A 20,851-nucleotide genomic window follows, 5' to 3' on the forward strand; every position below is an offset into this window, starting at 1 on the left:
CCAGGATGTCTTTGTATCACCCCCTACCCAGCCCATCCAGGGGCTCCGTCCCAGAGAGGGTCAGGGGCTGGAAAAATCTAGCTAGTCATCTCCCTCTCCCACAGGCCTGTCACTACAAGCCACACAAATGGGGTGACACCCATTAAACTTTAAACCTTTGTACTGGGAAATCCTAAGTACTGGGGTCCAAGGTGGGCTATAGGCTAGTGCTAACGGACATCTGACCTCTGGCTGGTCACCCACTGAACACTGGATGTACTGCCAGCCTGGGTGGGTGAAAACACCTGTCGCCATGCAGGACATGTTGCCTCAGGTCATGGCAGGATGTACACACCCAACCCTGAGCCTTCTCACGCCCACATCCAGACACCTTCCAGAGGCAGAGAGCAACAGCAGCTACAGAGTAGCCGTAGGGAGGTGAAGGCCAAGTGTGCCTACAGTGCCAGAGGGCTGGGGATCAAATAACAAACTTCTCTGAAAAAGGCAGCACTGCAGGGGAGCCAAGGTCCTATTCCTGAGTGCGTTTCATTGTCTGATCAGCCCTCGCTTACAAAACTTAAACTAAAAGATAAAGTTCTTAAGAATATCAACACAGCGATGGCAGAGCGTTCAACTCTTAGTGTGGGCTTATTTGAACATGGGGTCCTCTGTTAATGCACTGGCCATACACCCTTAAAGTCAGCTTTGTGTATACACACAAGTCCCCTGACCACACTGACCATCTAGCTCTCTCCTCTCCCATTCATATCCCAACTCGCTGTATTAGCTTCCATTTCCAAAATCAGGAACGGAGCAGACTTTGTAGGACCTAAAGCTTACACCATTTTGAAGTCTCCTTTAAGAAGACACGTTATCCTGACTTCCGCCGAGACGGAGGCACAGGTGGAGACGCCGTGCTTCCTCACACAACCAAGTTTAGAGACAACTAAATAATAGCAACAGAAAACACAGCCAGAACACAGAAAATTGAACTTTTCAGAAGTCTGATAACAACAAATTCTTCAGCCTCACCGGTAAGAGGGGCGAAACCAGCAGCTGGCAGAGCAGCGTAGCACAGGAAAACTCGGTCAGTCGGACTCAGGCGTGCGGAATCCAGGCGCAGGGTTGGACCTGGTGGGCAACTCAGCAAGCGACCGCGGGGAAATAGCGAGGGAGCAGGGCTGCAGGTTGACTGTGGTCGCGCATTCATGTGTGGATAGACAAGCGAGGGAGTGGGCGATTGGACGAGAGCCTACAGCCCCAGGGGCGAGCGGCTGCAGAGGGCGGAGCCATTTCCCGCTCTAACCCCGCCTCCACATACAGGGTCATAATCCAGCGACCTAAGTGGCCCTGCCCTGGTGAACAACCTAAGGCTCTGCTCTTCACCCAGCTGCAAGAAACAGCAGAGGGGGCCGCCATTTCCCCGGCTCTGACCACACCCCCACATACAGCGTCACCACCCAGCTACCTGGTAGTCCAAGGCTCCACTCCTCATACTTAACAGGCACCAACAGACCAAAAATGGCTCAAGAAGATCTCAAAGCCCCACAGCCTATAAATCTAAGCGATGAAGAAATAGCAAAACTCTCAGACGCACAGTTTAAAACACTGGTGATCAGGATCCTCACAGAACTGGTTGATTATAGTCACAAATTAGACAAACATATGAAGGCAAAACTAATTGAAATGAATGGAATTGCACAGGACACCAATAGTGATGAAAAGGAAACTGAAACTCAAATCAATGGAGTGGACCAGAAGAAAGCAAATAATGGCCAAACAGAAAAGAGTGAAGAAGCAAGAATTCAAAAAAATGAGGAGAGTCTTAGGAACCTCCAGGACATCTTTAAACGCTCCAACATCAGAATTATAGGGGTACCAGAAGGGAGAAAGGCACAGCCACCAGTGGAAAACTTATTTGAACAAATAATAAAGGAGAATTTCCCCAATCTGGCAAAGGAAATAGACTTCCAGGAAATCCAGGAAGCTCAGAGAGTCCCAAAGAAGTTGGACCCAAGAAGAAACACACCAAGGCACATCATCATTACATTAGCCAAGATTAAAATGAAGGAGAGAACCCTAGAAGCAGCAAGAGCTAAGGGGACAGTCACCTACAAAGGAGTTCCTATCAGACTGTCAGCTGATTTCTCAAAAGAGACCTTACAGGCAAGAAGGGGCTGGAAAGAGGTATTCCAAGTCATGAAATCCAAAGACCTACATCCAAGATTGCTCTGTCCAGCAAAGCTTTCATTTAGAATGGAAGGACAGATAAAGTGCTTCTCAGATAAGATCAAATTCAAGGAGTCTATCATCACCAAGCCCTTATTCTATGAAATGTTAAAGGGACTTATCTAAGAAAAAGAAGTTAAAAAAAAAAAACATGAACAGTGAAAGGACAACAAACTCACAGTTATGAACAACCACACCTAAAACAAAAGCAAAATAAAAGGACAGCTAGATCAGGAGTAGAAACATAGAAATGAAGATCTCACGGAGGGTTAGCAACAGGGGAGTGGGAGTAGGAGAAGGGGGGAGAAGGTACAGAAAATAAGTAGCATAGATGGTAGGTAGAAAATAGATAGAGGGGCAAGAATAGTATGGGAAATATAGAACCTAAAGAACTTGAGACACGTGGTCATAAACTAAAGGGGGGGGTAATGGTGGGGACGGGGGGGTAGGGTGGAGGGGAATGAAGGGGGGGAATAGAACAACTGTAACAGCATAATCAATACAAAAATAAATTTTAAAAAAAGACATGTTATCAAATTAGGAACATGAGGTTAGAAATATGAAGAAGAGCTTGCATTTAAGTGGTCCTGATGCTTAAACTCCATTAACTTCGCAGTAAATCATCTTCCACGCACAATTTCTCTCTAACTGCTCCTCCATTTTCCTTCCAAGAGCCAAATCTAATAGACAAATTTTAGCCTGAGTTTTACTGGATTCCTTCCCCGTAATTGAAATAGATAGGATTTACTATTCACTCCCTGAAATCCTCCAAGTTGGCTTCTGATATATCACCTCCCTTCTAATTCCCTCGTCTTTCACTGGCTTCTTTTTGATTCTAGATACCTGTGGTACCTAGATAACTGTTAGTACACATGTTTGTTTTTAAAGGGAAATTCTTGCTTAAAACCAAGATGATTCTCTCTATATGAAAGTGCTTTATAAATTGTAAAGTACTTCATAAGTATAAAATATTGTTATTACTAGGTGATTGACTCCATAATTTGTTTAGCAAAAACTTTATCTTGATTTTTCAAATGATCTTTTATATCCTAAAAGAAATATGTATGTAAGGGATTCATGCAAGCTGTAGAAATGACTGTGTGATTTATACAGTATTTTTATGTGTTTTATATATTTTGTATTCCCCATTACAAAATAAATAACACTGAAAAATTAAGGGAATGATTTTTACTGTTTGCATATCTCTATTTCTCCCATTATATGAGTGAAGTTTTTATTTTTATGGAAATTAGTTACGTAAAATGCAAGCAAAAGTATCTAAATGTGGCAGATATGTTTCCCTAAACAGAAATTAATCTGTTCAATAGGAAAACCAACCAAAACACCCTATTTGTTTTTTCTTATCTGAGTTTGCTCACTTATGCCACTCCAAATAATGACTTCATTTTGCTACAAATCGTTTTTCTATGGAATTTGTTGAATAGTTTTGTCTCTGCATGAATAATGATCAACATATCTGAAGGCAGAGTTAACATAATTTATTGTCTCCTTGTCTCAAACTTAATCACAGTTTCAAAAAGTATCTCTACCATTTTTAGAGAAATCCACCTAGGTTTATGAAGGACTTGGTATGAGGTTATAAAAACATGCTTCATGATTAAGATATTATTAACTACCAAAATAAAAACTATAGCTTCCTACTTCTAAAGCTGGTTTATTATTCCTCTAAATAGTGGACTATATATTCATAAACTTCATATTTATAAATCCATCATTATAAATAAGAATGCAGGTTTTTGTGGCAAAACATTCTTTTTAAAATTACCATTAAGCCTACACTTTCTTTATTATAAGTTTTGTTCAGATTTTGCTTTTGTTTGTATGCCAAGATGAAAAAAAAAGTCATATTGGCTTCCCTAATAGTAAATTTTCCAGAGCTATTTTGCTTCAATGCTGGTCTTATTTATTTTTTGCCCATAAAATAGTGAATCATGTTTCCTTAACGCCCATATGGGAATGGTAACTTGGTTAATAAACTCAACGAGTTTGGAAACTCTATCACAGAATAATAACAAAAAGAAATTAACAGCACTGGTAACTATTAAGATGTCATGTCATGTTTCTGGGCTTCTTCAACAGGCTCATTTTGGGTAAAGGCACCATGCCCACTATATGGCGCTGCGTTCTAAAAGAGTCAGATTTTCCAAACAATATTAATTTAAAAAGTGTAGACCTGGTACTCTTTGATGGGCACAAACATTTTGGGAGAACTGCAAAGACATCATTTTTTCCTATAAGGCAGGGATAATCTATGGGGTGTGACCAGAATAATTATGCACATTTTGTGGCCCTTTGACTGTAAAGCTGCTTTCAGAACTGAGGTCGTCTGAAGTTGTTAACCACAAAGATTGCTCAAGAGAATTGTCATTTCTAATGTGATGAGTTGAGGAATAACTCCTGGCCTTCAAATAAGTGTCCTCTTTCTATAAAGAGCTTGAGCCAACCTTGTAAATCAATAGCCTAAAAGAAGCCTAGCAAAATTATCAAGGGATTTTTGTCTAATACAGTGTCCAGCAGAAGTAACACCTGCTGAAGTGTGGTTGGTAGGTAATAATATGGGTGTGATAATTTATAGTTTTAATTTGAACATTTCACCTAAAATGTCATATGGTGTGCTTGAGTGTAATATTGTTATATTACAGAATTACATGCTTAGCTTATGATTTTGTAATAAGAGATTTTGTAATAAAAATGGGTGTTACTTGTGCCAGACCCCCTGTACTTAACCATTACATTCCTAAAAAAGTAATATTTTAATTCATTCAATCAATCAAGTGTTCAACAAATATTCATTGGGCATTAACTACTTACTCCTCGAAACACTGTATATATATTTAACTTAAAGAAATTCAGTGCTATGCATTAAACATTAAATATCATGAGAGCATGAAAACATATGAGGTACATTTTTGGGTGTTCAACTTAGCCCCTGAAATGTATGCAAAGTACCTCCTCCATTCTGCATTCTATTCTAAAGCTGCAGGAAAAGCTACTGTGCTGGAATTATCAAAAGGTGTTTCATCTGCCTTCTGGTTGTTATTAGTAGTGTAATATATTTCAAGAGCATTTTCACAGATTCAATTTTTTGCTTTATATGCAAACTTAAGAATGTAAACCCTTACCCCCCAACCTGTTGCTGACCTACCTTTTACAATGAGATTCCATTCTACTGTGTCAGCTATTTGGTATAAAAGAGAAGGGATTTAAAGAGACCCTCTCCTAGCCCTCCAGGAGCTTTTCCCTTGGAAAGAGTAATGCATTTCAGAAGTAGTTCTTTATGTGAGACAACATCAATCCAATACCCATAAGACGCAACAAAGTCCTGATGACCTCAATCCCCAGCCTGGGCCAAAATCTACTCCATTATCAAAAACTTTCTTCCACTAACATTTGGGGGGAGAACTATAAATAATGAGCAAGTTTAACAGTCACATTATGTGTGTTGTGAACAAGAAAGCAATTCTCACAGGTGTTTTAATTATCTATGAGCAATGTCATTGGGTTGGCATTCATGGCATCATCGCCCTCTGCTTGCTATGACAGAACAGGTGTCAGCCTAGAGCACAGGTATTTTACAAACACACTTTGTGTGACAATCTGCCTGACAGGCTGCAAAGTCCCATACATAATTACATACATTATACTCCAAATTATATATGAGAAATATCACCATTAAACTGTTGCACAGGAAGTCTTAGGACCCTTGTCAACTTCATTTAAAATGAATTCCATTTATAAAATGAGAAATTACTTTTCTAAATTGATAATATGAAAATTTAACTCTAGACCAAACAGGTATTTACTTTCCTATTTCTGTTACCTATGTTAAGTTTCAAGGCTGACAATTAGTTCTTGATAACATATAAAATATAAGAAAAGGCAAGGCATAAAGAGCCAAAACATGTTTAATTTTGCAAAATTGAAGACAACTTTTGTTTTCCTCCAAAGAGCTTTCCCCCTATAATTGAAAAAAGGAATGTGTATTTTAATGTGCATGCTAGTTGATTTTATTTCAGATACCACTCACCCAATTACTAATTTTATCTCTCACTTGGGTTATTTTCTATTCCATCTAAAACACTTCTTTCACTGTACATATTGACATTTGTCTATTCATTAGATGATTATCTGCAAAGTGGGACTTAGTCTCCCAACTGTCCTTTTCCTGATGACCCCATAACACAAAAATATTGTGGCTTTATGTGTCAAGGAGCCAGAAATCAGTAATAGATAAAATATAGTCCATTATCCCCAATGAGTGGTGGAGACATGCAAGTAAACAGATAGTTGCAATAAAGCAGGAAAAGTACCATAGTACAAGTACCTACAAGATACTTTGAGAACATAAAAGATGATATGATCAACCTCTCCCCAGATTGGAGAATAAGGATAACAGAACACCTCACAGGAGATGACAATGAAGCTTAACTTCTATTTAAGCTCCACTTAGGTTAAAGCTCTGCAGTCTAAACAACAGGGCCGTGTCACGCAAAGAAAACCTGTGCCTGAAATATCGTGGTATTTCATTCAGTGGCTTACTGCTTCCCTGTGTCAGTAAAGCACAGCCCATGGGCCTAACCTGTTCATGCAGCCTGTGAGCAAGAAGCTTTTTACATTTTTAAGTTGTTGAGGGAAAAATAAAAAGAAGGATAATATTTCATAGCACATTACAATTACATAAAATTAAAATTTCCATGTTCATAATAAAGTTTTATGGGAGTACATCCACACCCATTTTTTCATGTATTGTCTATGGCTCCTTTTTGCCACAATGGGAAATTGGAATAATTATGACAGAGACCTTTTGCCCACAACACCTAAAATATTTATTATCTGGCTTTTTGCAGAAAGTGTGTTGTGTCCTAGTTTAGTGTGGCTGGAAGAGAGAGTCTTGAGGAGCTAGCAAGATTTGAGATAAGCTAGAAGAAATAATGACAGTCTTCCTTCCTTGATGTCAAGCATGCAAACTACAGGTGATGGAGAGCTGGTGAAGCAAAGGTGTTTTAAATAGCATAGAAAACACTGGATTCCATTTTGGGTAGCTTGATGAACGAACCTAGAGGCAAAGGGAATTGTTACATGTCTATGATGGTGAAGGTCTGGCCTGGAACAATTGTGAGATCAAAAGGAAAGGTTTAGATGACAGAATTAATACAACTTCATGATGAACTCAGTATTAAGGGTGAAAGAAAAGACTTTAGTTTCTGAGTTAGGTTCATGAGATTGGCGGTGCCATCAACCAAGACAAGGACTAATTCTTTTTTTCTCTTTTTTTTTTTAATCATTTAGGAAAACTATATAAAAATATGTCCCAGAATGTACGCATTTGATATGTCCCATCCATCTTATGGATCACACATGACTCAGATGTGAGCACTGATTTGTGAGTGTGGAAAAGTGTAGTTAGGAGAATGTGTCAGGTAATTTAAATACCATGTGCAGAAAGCCAAGGGTTTCTGGAACTGAAAATCATTCAATATTTGTGGAGATTATAGTTTAAGGTAGTAAATAGTAAGAAATAAGAACACAATGACTTCTTTATCAAACTAAAGAGTTTTTCCTGACAGCAGAGCTGTTGGAGAATGTTTAATTACAAGTAACTTAACTAAAATCAATTTTGCGAAATATCGCTCTAACTGTGGTTTACAGAATACTGGGAAAAGAGCAAGTCTTATGACAAGAAAACCACTTTGTTTAATAATGCAGATGAAACATGACCTTGGACCTGGCTTGGCCTGAGGTATGGCAAAGGGAATGGACAAGAGTGGGAGCATTCAAGTGTTATGAGTAGTACTTGATGGGCTGACAGCGAAGTGAGAGGGCATAATGCAAGAAATATGGATACCTGTGTGTCAGGGAGTGTCATACACCAAAAATGAGGATCCTATTTAGAGGCAAAGATGAATTTCCTTTTGGGAAAAAGATATATATGGTCTGAATCAACACTGCATAATTTTACAAAAATATGCATCACTAGAGTGAAAGCAAAAACACTCTTTTCCTTTACTTAAACATTCAGCAAATTATACACAAACTCAGAAACTAATATACAGATTGTAACTTGATAATTCATTTAGACTAACATGAAATTTATTCAAAGTCATTATGGTAATATGGTATTAAAATGCTGGCTTTCCGCAGATACATAGATTCAACCTCTAGCCATTTGACTTGGATGATATTTCACACTTCACTCGACCTACATTTTCATTAACCCTGATTAACCTTAAAAAAGTAAGGTTCAAATTTGGCCCTTATAAGATAAAATTAAAATTTTTAAGTTTCTTAAAAACAGATAATAAATCAAAACTTTTTCCAGCACCCCCCTGGCAACATAGTTATTAGAATATTATTGACTGTATCTCTTATGCTATATTTTATTTTCCCATGACTATTTTTAACTACTAATGTGTACTTCTGAATCCCTTCACCTCTTTTACCCAGGAAATATCAGGGTGGGGGGAACATTTTGTAAAATATGTGATTGCTTAACCATTATACTGCACATCAGAAACTAATACAAAATAATATTGAATGTAAACTGTAATAAAAGATAATATTTTAAGATTAAAAAATAAACTCATAGACACAGACAACAATGTGGTGGTAGTTATCAGAGGGAAAGTGTGGGAAGAGTCAAATATGCGGTGGTGGAAGGAGACTTGACTTGAGCTGATAGAAACAGTGTAACATACAGATGATGTATCATAGAATCATATACTTGACACCTATATAATTTTATTATCCAATGTCACCCCAATGAATTCAATTTAAAAAACAACAAAAAACTAAACGTGCATCTCATTGGTGGCATAACCACAAAGAAATATGATTAATGAGAAATAATGTCCCAAATGGCATTAAAACAGTGATTTCACGACCTACTGAGATAACATTTAAGGGCAAAAATATTGTTAAAATAAAAATATCTTAAAATTTTCTCATTAATCATATTATTGACAGTAGTATTGGTAGCTGGCAGGTTGTTATTGTTATTCTGAACCAGTTATGCATGGACTGTGGAATAAACTAATTGAGTAGTTACACAATATTCTAGTTATAGTCCTGGTGTGATAGCAAGCCAGGATTCTTTATTTTTTGGAGGGGTGTGGGGAAGTGAAGCAAAGAGAGGCAGATAGAAGATCCCAGGCAAAAAAAATAAAAATTAAAAATACACAAACAACAATAACAAAAATAATCCTATACTTCTGAGTGTGAATTAAATATAGCAAGAAAATCCATGATGATATATATGTATATGTTTATGTTATATATTCATACTCATATATTATGTATTTTGAGTATCTGTATTTCTTCACATTATCAGCTAAAAAAAATGAGAACAAGGATGAACCCAGTAGCAACGAGCACCTTTAGGACCCAGATTGTGGTCTCTACATACATTTCCCATAAAAGAAAACAGAGATCCTTAGAGAAATGGTTAATTCCAGTTCTGCAGCATACACTGCATTAAATAAATCTGAAACATCTTGCCATATCACTTAGCAAGGAAGCTATCAATGGCTACTAAGGTCATGTTAGTAGGACTTGGGCATCAGCTTGAAGAGGTACAAACCAGCCCCAAATAGGCTATGTTTAGCTTCAAGATGATAATAATTACTGTGGACTGAAAAACCAAGTATAGTTAAGTTCCTAAGAGTGTTAAAAATAACCATTTAACTGGTCACTTTTGGAGAATAGTGAATCAATTCATTATCTTGCATACTGGTAGATAAAGGGAACATAACAAGCATTCATCCTGTGTTTCCTATATAAACTATATAATTGGGTAAAACCAAATAAGAGGTGGAGAGACCAAATCTTTATAAAAGCATGCCAAATGAAAACTGACCAGAAAAACAGACAGTCTGACAGTTTTACAATGTCACCATGTTCTAAGCCCCCCGTTGAATTTGGGCACTAAGCATCAATGGTTACTGACAATACCGAGAGAAAACCAGCAAACGAGTGTCTCCTGATGGAAGAACTCACCATCTCCACCATCATGCCAAGGGGATCCGACCTAAATCTGATCAAGCCTTCACAGTGAACTTTAATTTACAGAAAATTTAGAACACTGAGCATCAAGTTCAACAATCCCACAAGGATACAGTCTGCACCATCCAGACTAGGGAAAGTTTTGGGGGCTTTCCCTAGCATGTCAATCAGTCACAAAATGTGATTTAGTCAAAGCCTGGTTCAAATGTATGGAAAAATAAATATATAAGAACCATTATAATGGCTATGAATAATAGTGATGGGTTAGTTCAAAGACCTCCAAAATTTCTCTTTTCTTCTGTTGCAAAATATATGCCTACCCAAAGAAAGCACAGTTTTGGGCAGAGTAGTGATTAACGTGGTCAGTATGAACCACGTTCCCACACGAATGTTTTTTCTCTTATATTGCCTACTGAAGTATTTTATTAGTTATGATAATTTATGTTTTTAATCTTTTTTGCTAATATACCCAGAGGCAATGGAGGAACAGTTGGGAAGGAAGAAATGAACTCAATATTATGCATAAATCCAAAAGCTTTAAAAAAGCAACTCTATTCTTCAGTTTCTGAAATCAATTAGGTCAAGATATTTTCCTAAAAAATAAAACTATAAAATCATTGCATTCTTTTTTGATTGCTGACTTGTTACAATAATTATGAAAGATATTAAAAATCATAAAAGTTACAATATTTAGTAGATAAGCCTATTGTTTACAAAAATGGGAATATTGAATCTTAGACTAACAGCTCCCATTTAGAACCAATTTATTCCAGAGTGTCATTTATCTCCTTAGAAGTAATGTTCTATTTTCTCACATTTCTGGGAAATTGTTTTCCTGAATATGGTGCTCTCACAAATCTTGTGCCTCAGAACTTGAGAGTTGCTTTCATTTTCTACTAACATAGTTAATTAAAAATAAACAGTCCACACAATATGTGACTTACTACGTTTTCTTCGTCTGTAGTGAGGAAGGCCATTCAATGTCTCCCCCCCATTAAGGCTCCTGTGCCTCAGTTTCACGAGACAGTGTTGCCACTAGAGCCTCCAGGTTTCCAATGATGACCCTCTCAGTATTTCAGGCAACGGTGGTTCTTTTTTATTCTGAGTTACTGAGCCGATGTTCACTTCTTCAGTTTAACATTGTGCTTTCTCACTGGGAATAAAAATAACCATTATTTTCCTACCAGAACTCCTCTTTGTTGCAGCACAAATTTTACACATTAAAAAGATACTAGGCTTCTTTTTATTTTGTTCTATAAGGAAGTCCCAGCTCATAGCCCTACTCATGCACTGTCTTCCCCACCATATTTGAAGTCATTCTTAATTCTGTTTGCACCACTCAAGTACTTTCATGCTGAGAGCGTGAAGAATCATCATCTTTATTGGTAAATTAACTAATAGAAACATTTCTCCTAATGCTAAACTAACAAACTCTTCTGAAGTCCATTGTAGTACTACTCATTCAAACGAGAAAACCACTTTTTTCAAATTTCCAAGGAAGGATCCACTTAAAACTAAAACAATTTTTGTTTTATAGGATTCAGACAATTCTATTACAGTCCCCTTTTAGACAGTAAAATTGAAAAATTCTTCAATGAGACCATTTTCTCCCTTACAGAATGTATGAAGAGCTAAAATTTATTTTAATAAAAATACTGCCAATCTTTTAAACTGGTTATTACTTATTTACTAAGATTTCACCATTTCAGTGAATTTTTATTTGTTTTTGAAGCTATTAATAAAAAGGAATGAGATTTAACAGAGATGACTAATCAAATACTTTTAAACCACATAAGTTTTAAGTTCAAGAGTCATGATTCAATAATATTACAACATCTGGCACATTCTGAATAACCCAAACAATGTATTCAGAGTGAATATGTAATATATACATATGTGTAAACATATACATGTGTATATACAAGTGTTACATATGTGTAAGCACATGCATACATGCGTGTATGTGTGGCAGTGTGTATATTTATGTATGCATATAGATAGACATGAATGTGTGTATATACACATATATATGTACATATATATTGCCAACCATACTGTGAACTCCCCAAAGGGCAAGGAAAGTACTTGATTGCTGAAACAACATCTAGAATGTAGCAGATAATAAATAAACATTGAAGGGGAAAAAAGTGAGCGAGCCTCACTTAAGAGAAAATTACTCATGAAAGTTATGTAGACAGTCTTATAAGCAATGCTACTTTGGACTTTATAATTTTTTATATGATGAAGTACAATGATGATTTTGTACAAACCAGACAATTTTTAAATCAAAAATACACTGTATGTATATCACCTTTGGATGTTTTTTAATTTCGTGCTAATCTTCACTTCCATTAGGGAGACAAGGAAATTATGTAGTTTTACATAGACCGATCTCTGGATGCTGCCGGTGTGTGCTTATATCAGGTTTCGGTAGTGCCATCCAACTGCCTAGCTTCTCCACGGCCTTCGTCACTGGAGATACCACAAGTCTATCAGAGTCCCTGGCAGAGATCAATGCTGGATTTCCCAGAGACCACTGCAAAAACTTCTAGGGACCTTAAACTGCATCTGAGTTTCCATTTGCAGTGTCTCTACTGCAGAATCCTTGGAAAACTGTGATGACAGTAGTAGCTAATGATAAGTGGGAGGGGGATTTTTGTCTTGTATTACTATCTGTAAAACAAAAATACAGTCATTCCACTTCCTTGCTTACAATCCTCTAAGAGTGTTTAAGGTGGTAGTTATACTTAACTGAGAGTGCAGTGCAAAGCTGACTACTTCAGCCCTGTTTGTCTTTCCAATTTCCTCTCTTCTAGGCCCCTGCCCTGGCTTCCATGTGTCGGCTCCTTAGAGAAGGACAAGTCATATTCTCTCACATTTCTCTCCATCATTGCTTGTCCTGTCCTCCTGCCTGTGATGGATTTCCTCTGCCTTCCCTGACCTCCTTAACTCTACAAACTCTAAGTCACCCTTCAGGACGCAGCTCATGCCCACTGAAAATCTTTCTAGTTCCTAACATTGTGATTCTGCAGACATTTTGCCATTTAAAGTACCTGTGGCCCTAGAGTGTTTTCCAACACCAACAACCCAGTCTCTGATTCTTCAGACGCCAGCTGGATATCCTGCAATTAAATCCGACTCTGACACTAACCACTCAGATTTAGCATCGGATCTCACAAGTTAAAAGACTCAGTCCCACAGACTGCCCCCACCTGGCACATGCTGTGCTCTCTTCTGAAAGAAACTTGGTCGGAGAGAAAAAGAAAGCATAGCTTCTCTTGTTCTGACTTTGGCCCAAGGAAAACAAATCGGTCAGACCCTCTCTTGGGTCAGGGATTCAACTCATTACTCTTGAACACGCCTAGCTTTTGCAGTTACAGTTGAATAGCAAGTACATACTCGCTTAATCTGACAAACCACCAGATATCACAGATGGAAGGATGGCTGAAATCTTGAATTCCCAAATCCTAACACCTTCCCACCAACTGCTTCTATTAGTATCATCCTATGCAGTTACTAAGGGAAAGGACACAGGGTGAGGCAAAAGGAGGTTTACAGCTGCGGGTGCGAGAAACACAGAGATTATTCTTGTATTATTATTTATTAATCATTGTATTATTTTCCATACAGACAACTGTAAACCTGCTTTTCCCCCTCCCACCCTGTATAGCTCATAGAATATACTCACACAGTTCTCAAAGTGAGGGACAGAGACCCCCGTGGGGGGGTCCCTGAAAGCATTTTGGGGGGACATCAAGGTCAAAACTATGTTCATAATAATAATAAAATGTTGCTTTCTTTTACTGCATTGATATTTGCACTGAATATATGGACGCAATGGCTGGTACAACTACCGGTGCCTTAGGACAAAGCCAAGGCCGCAGCAGCTATCGTACCAGCAGTCATGAAACTCTTCACTGCTGTGCACCAGCAATGGAGCAGGAAGGCCAGTTTGCTTATGAATGTCCTTGACTGAGTAGCAAAAAATTCAAATATTATTAAGCTCAATCCATGAGTACATGGTTTTTAATATTCTCTATGACTAAATGAGAGGCACACATACAGTACTTCTGCTACACTCCAAAATATGACAGTTGTTGCAAGAAAGTACCCTTTGTGTGTCAGGACCTCGGCTGAGCTGGGAAATGGAGAGCTGAGCTGATGTGCGTCAGAGTGGGCCACAGAAGCAATAGGCCAACAGTGAAAGGGTTAATGACTTACTGAGATGATACGAGCAAGAGGCCAACACAGGAGAAAATGCCAGCTCACATTTTCATTTCCTGGCTGGAGGGTCAGCTGCTCCGTGAGGTGGGGGTGGGGAGAAGAGTCTCACTGTCAAAGAGCCCCAAACAAAAGGCAGTATTATGGATTCTGAGGTCAGGAGTGAGGGCTCAGGGTCAGACTTGGGGTGGAAAAGCACTGATACTGAGCCAGAGTGGGGAAAAATGTCTGCAAGGGTTTCCCTTCTTCCCTGTAAGCAGAGGCACCTGAAGAACACTCTGCCTAAGGCCTCAAATGAAAAGATCTAAGATTAAGTGAAGGTGGCTGGGCTGAGAAAGGAAATACTATGCAAAAAGGATGACCGACATACCAGAGGACCAGGGGGACCGAGTCCTTGACTGCCACTCTGTTCAGAGACTGCAGTGTGCTGGCTGTGCACCAGGTGGGGGGTGGGGGGCGTAGGGGGCAGGGAGGGAGGAAGGACTGCTGTCCCCTATAAGGCTTGTCGGGTGAAGACTGGCATATGGTCAAGCCTCAAAAATCACATGTAGGTTTTAAGCCAGGAGCCTGACTCCTCAAGGAAATCACAGGGAGAATTGACTGAGTTGCAAGCTGAACTAGGTTCTAAGGGACCTTCATTTTTATTAGAAAGAACAACTGACCAACTGCCTATTGAAACTTAGATACTGGGCAGACATACCCTTGAAAATGAACAAAGTGAGCCTCTCACTTGAAGGAAAAAAAAATGGTAGTATTTTTTGCCAATGATAAATGCAACCTGCCAAGCAAAAATTAGAATTTTGGAAAACTTGTATCCACCACTGTGAGCCTGACCACTTCAGTATAACTGCAGATTCCCTGGAATGAGTTCAGTGGTGATGTTGTTACCCAACAAGAGGTCCGAGGGAGGGGCAATACAGTATTCGGCCCACCTAGGGATGCCCAAAACTGCTATACAACAGGAGCCCCTCCCCAAAACAAAATACTAATATCTACTGGGCTCTTCTGTCCGCCGCCAATTGGAAAGACATCTCTCAATGCCAGAGATTTGTGAAAAGGAAACAAAATGTTTATTTAATGCTATTCAGGCCTAATGCCTCCACTAAAATAGCAAAGTCCTTTAGGTTGTACACCTACACCCACACAGCTCCCTTCTCCCACTGTCCCAACTCCGGGTACCGTAAATCAGGAAAAGAGCACACGTCTGTGTTGCAGGCCGCTGGCACCGTCAGCTGTGTCACTGTGCAGGATCTCGAGTTAATCCAAAGTACTGTGGTACCCTCTCATGGTCCACTGGCAAGAGTCCTTTGTACCCAGTTCCAGTCAAAGTCTCTCTTGCTTTTTCAGGCCCCGCAGCCAAAGGGGGGCACCCCAAAGCCGCGTGGGCCTCTTCTACCAAAGCTGCAGGAGTCCGCACTCCACCAAAAGCATGCGGCTGTCTTCTTCACCTGGCTGCAGGGATCTCCATTCTGGCAAAGCTGTGTGGTTTTTCCCTTTTACCTGGGAAAGAGGGGTCCACACTCTGCCAAAACCACGTGGCTCCCTCTTTCACCTCACCTAGAGGGGGTCCTCACTCTGCTGAAACCGCGTGGCTCTCTCCCAGGCCTTCCCACTCAGGAGCGCAGCCCCTCGTTACATCCTGAGTCCTCAAGCCCTTCTCACTCAGGAGTGCAGACCTTGATTACATCCTCCTGAGTCCCCCTAGTTCCATCCTCAGTCCGGAGAGCAGCCCTTAGTTACATTCTGAGTCTCTGCTAGTTTCCATCTTCAGTCCCCTGCTCACTACCTTCTCCCTTCTCAGGAGCGCCGACCCTAGTTACATTCTCCTGAGTCCCAGTCTACTCACTCAGGAGAGCAGCCCTTAGTTCCCATCTTGAGTCCCCTAGTTCCATCCTCAGTCCCTGCTAGTTCCATCTTACTCAGGAGTCCCCAAGCTGCTCCCTTCTTCCTGGCTCCAAACTTGGCCACTGCTATTTAACATATCTATGAAACCAGTTAAAGGTTATAGATATGTTAAATAACCATTCCTCCAGAGGTTAGCTCCAAAACTGTTGCTATGCAAAATAGCTCTCAATGGCCTGGCTCCATTCATCCCTTCCCCCTGGGGGGGTGGGTGAGGACATCTTATATGTCTCTCCAATATTTCTATACACTTTGAATTCTGGACACCCTTCCAAATCCCTTTTTTTGGGGGGCCCCCCCTGGCTGCACCCTGTATCAGTGACACAGCTGATGGTGCCAGCGGCCTGCAACACAGACGTGTGCTCTTTTCCTGATTTACGGTACTCGGAGTTGTGACAGTGGGAGAAGGGAGCGCTGTGTGGGTGTAGGTGTACAACCTAAAGGACTTTGCTATTTTAGTGGAGGCATTAGGCCTGAATAGCATTAAATAAACATTTTGTTTCCTTTTCACAAATCACTGGCATTGAGAGATGTCTTTCCAATTGGCGGCAGACAGAAGAGCCCAGTAGATATTAGTATTTTGTTTTGGGGAGGGGCCCCTGTTGTATAGCAGTTTTGGGCATCCCTAGGTGGGCCAAATATTGTATTACCCCTCCCTTGGACCTCTTGTTCAGTAACAATTTGACATAATATATATCTATAGTAACCAAAATTTTAAAAAACTACCAATGGATAATATTTGGTATCATATCAAAGAAGAAATCCAATGATCTAAAATGTCTATTAAAATTATTCTCACTTTTTGAGCTATGTGTATATGAAGTCACATTTCCTTCATATAATTCAAATAAAACAATGTATTACAACAAATTGATTGTAAAAGCAAACATAAGATTTTTTTCTTCTAAGCCAGATATTAGCAAGTTTGTTAAAGTATAAAATAACATCTCTTCTCACTATTTTATTTTGAAAAATATATGTTTTCAAATAAAAGGATGCTAATTATGTTAACATCTAATAAACTGGTTATTCTTTGAGTAATTAATTAATACATATTTATATCTCCCTCACTTTTCACTTCTAATACAGCAAACATTGGTAGATTAAATATAAACAGGAGCTTTTCAGGGGATCATCAATTTTTAAGAGGGTAAAGGGGTGCTTGAGATCAAAAGTTGAAAATGCTCATTTTTATGGCTCACTTAAGTTTGGACCCCTCAACTCTGTCTAAATTCCCAACCCTGTGAATTGAGTTAGGCCAGTTGTGAGCCAAGGGATTTTCTTCCCTCCTCTTTCTTTGGTCCAGATGTATTTTCTGAGTCTTCTGTTTAATGAACTGGGATGGACACCTGTGCCCATTTACTGCATGTGCCACATGGGAGATGTGTCTCAAGAGGAAGAACTAAGCCAGGCTCAACTGTCAAAAACCCCACACCCAGCACACAGTGAACCCCCAGAATAGCTTGCCTTATGACGCTACATAGATCAAGGAAGGCATGTGCTGGTTGCTGGCAGGATGTGGTACCTGAAGGAAGAGGTGGATTTGTCAGTCTGGGACTCTAGCTAGGAGAGTGGGGCCTTGAAACAGACTCACCTAGGAAATAAAACTGGTGCAGTATGAGTATCAATGACCCAGTTTCAGTGGGCCTGTTCATCTTCACCATTTTTTAATCCTCACACAAAGATGTTTATTGATTTTAGAGAGAGAAAGAAACATTGATGTTGGGCAGAAACGTCAGTCATTGCCTCCTACTGCACCCCAACTGGGGATTGAATTCTTGAGCTGTGTATGTGCCCTGACCGGAAATCAAACCCACAACATTTTTGGTCTACGGGATGATGCTGCAACCAACGGAGCCAGCCGGCCAGGGCAATCTTCACTTTTTTAAACACATCATTTACTGTGTCAGACTGACACTGAGTGCCCATGACAGTGATATCCAAATGCCCTGTAGACTCTTGAGGAACACACAATTCGTTTAAGTGTTGAGTGACACACAATCCTTGTTCCTCTTCACAAAGAGACAGAATGACAGTGCAATTAGGAGTAGCACTAACCCTATACTGTATCTCCATATGATGTGTGTGAATGTTTTAAAAGGATTGAGAATATCAATATCACCTGTAATGGGACCTAAACATTGTAGTCACCTTAGCACAAACAAGTAAATTTGTATTTTGCTTTTTGTATGTGAGGTTATTGTCCCAGATGTTCAGAGTACAGCAGGAAATTTTTCCTGGTACTAGAATTTACTGCCCACTCCCAGCCTTTCCTCAACTGCATCAGATGTACCTCCCTAAAGTACAAGCCTATTTCAGGTGTCTGTGTATGGGCCATGCTCCACCATGTTGCTGTGCTTTACTGAGCACTGTCTCTGCGTCGAGCATCCAGTCAGGTGATTTTCACCTATCATCACTGTTCCTCACCACGGACCCATAACGTTTGCCTTACTCTCCCCATGTGACACGTGAAGAGGAGGAAGCTGAAGGAAATTAAGCACAATCATCTAGGTAAAGGGAGCTGCATGAGCTAGATCCCTCACCCAGTTAGAAGGCCTTCTTCCCCTTAGCCTGAGGATGCTTGGATGGATGGACAGCATCAGGTCCCTAAATCAAAAAAGCTGAGGTCTCTTGCCTTGGCCGGTAACCCATGGGGCCCACAGATGACCTTGACTGTTCCCCCCAGTAATGCAATGGGATTCTATTGGAACACAAACTATATGGAAGAATCAGTTAATTTGGCTTCACCAGTGTCCCATCAAATCACTGAGTAGAGTCAGAATGCTTCCAAGCTTTTATTAAGCCTTAAGCTGTATAAATCACGAAGCACAAAAAAAAAAATAAGAATGACTAATACTTTTTGGTCTCTGCCACATATACTAACAAATAGCAAAAAAAAATACAAAGTTGTTCCTCATAATGGCACGTTAGGAATAGTTCCAGAATCGTTCCACATTGTATGTGCAAATATTACTTCTGAATCTGGGGATTGCTCCTCACACAGGAATGTACCTGAAAATCTTACTGCTTTACATCTTTAAGGTTCTGAATTCTTTTCAATAATCAAATGTGCTATGTTTTTTGGGGAACAAACCAAAGCATTAAGCTTGAGGAATTTAAATGATTAGAACAACAACTATTTTTCAATGTATTTTCTAGTGCTGAATTGGAATTTAAAAAGTAAATTTAAAATGTTGGGATACGTCTATTGTACTTGCTTTTTTTTTTTTAAGAATATCTGTAACAGAAACAAACAACAGCAAAGCAGAATTTATATATCCTTTATAGGTGGACTCCTAGAGTGACTGGAAACATCTCTGAAGTTGTTTTGTGTTAATATTCTTCAAGTCAGAGCACTCAAGGGTAATGAGTCTTCTTTATATCTACTACCAAATCAATAAGAAATAAAACTTCTAGCACTAACAAATTGCCACTTCAGCAAAAGAAAAAAAAAAAGATTTATTTTACTTGGCCTGTATTTCCTCATTAGTAAAGTAAATGCAAGAAAGTCTGGTTTATCTGAATTTTTTCCCCCACTGAACAAAAAAGTAATTTGGTGAAGCTGGAGTTTTATTTTTCACTGTAACATATTTTTTAATTAAAACTGGCCAGTGGAACCTCTTTATCCCCAAATCACTATATGTATTAACTTTTAAGGAATCCTAAAGCAACTAGAGAGAATTTCATTTTTAGCAAACTGCAAGGCATTAAAATCAATAAACAGGCTGATGATGCAATTAATATGCTAGAGGCCTTAGTAGAAAAAAAGGAAGATTTGGCGTTAACAACCATTACTTCTCTCAGTTAAAGAAATTGCCAAGCCTGTGCTGTACTTAGTAAACTATATAATCAGGACCACTGAACAGTAGTTGTGTTTTCATTACAGTTAATGTTAACTAGTCTGTTTACTTTGGGGGTGATTACTATTAATTCAGAGATTTGGGTGCTGTTCCCTGTACAATTTCTGTATATAATTTATAACCAAGAATACGTGCACTGGTATAGCGAAGCCATCCAGAAAGGCTTTGAACTCACTGTGGCATCCGTAATCAATGCAGGGCAGGTTTGTCCACGATCTCGCCAGACATCGGATTCCCCTGTAGTCACCCCATCAGCTACGATATTGCTTTACCATGAACGTGACAAGTATAGAACCATGTAAAAATATTTTGACAGTTACTTTGTGTTTTAAAGATATTTAGTTATGTTAATGATTATAAATCAAAATGTAATAGGCTTAACGTGGGGTGTGAAACACCGCAAAGCTGGGGGGGATGCTGAGAGGAGCTCAACTCGAACGCTGCCGTGAAAGAGTTTACAGTGTGGGGGAGGCGACAGGACTTCCACCCAGGTGCTCAGAGGTCGTACTGATTCCCAGGTGAACGCGCATGTCCTCTGGGGTGGGAAGCAGCTGGATCTGCAGCCTAGGCAGGAAACTCAGTCCTAAGTACTTGGGCAAATCACTGTGTCTCTGAATGTCTCACATTCCCTGTCTGTAAGA

This window comes from Artibeus jamaicensis, unplaced genomic scaffold (assembly GCF_021234435.1).
Source record: "Artibeus jamaicensis isolate MK-2021 breed Jamaican fruit bat unplaced genomic scaffold, CSHL_Jam_final contig_354, whole genome shotgun sequence".
Taxonomy (NCBI): Eukaryota; Metazoa; Chordata; class Mammalia; order Chiroptera; family Phyllostomidae; genus Artibeus; species Artibeus jamaicensis.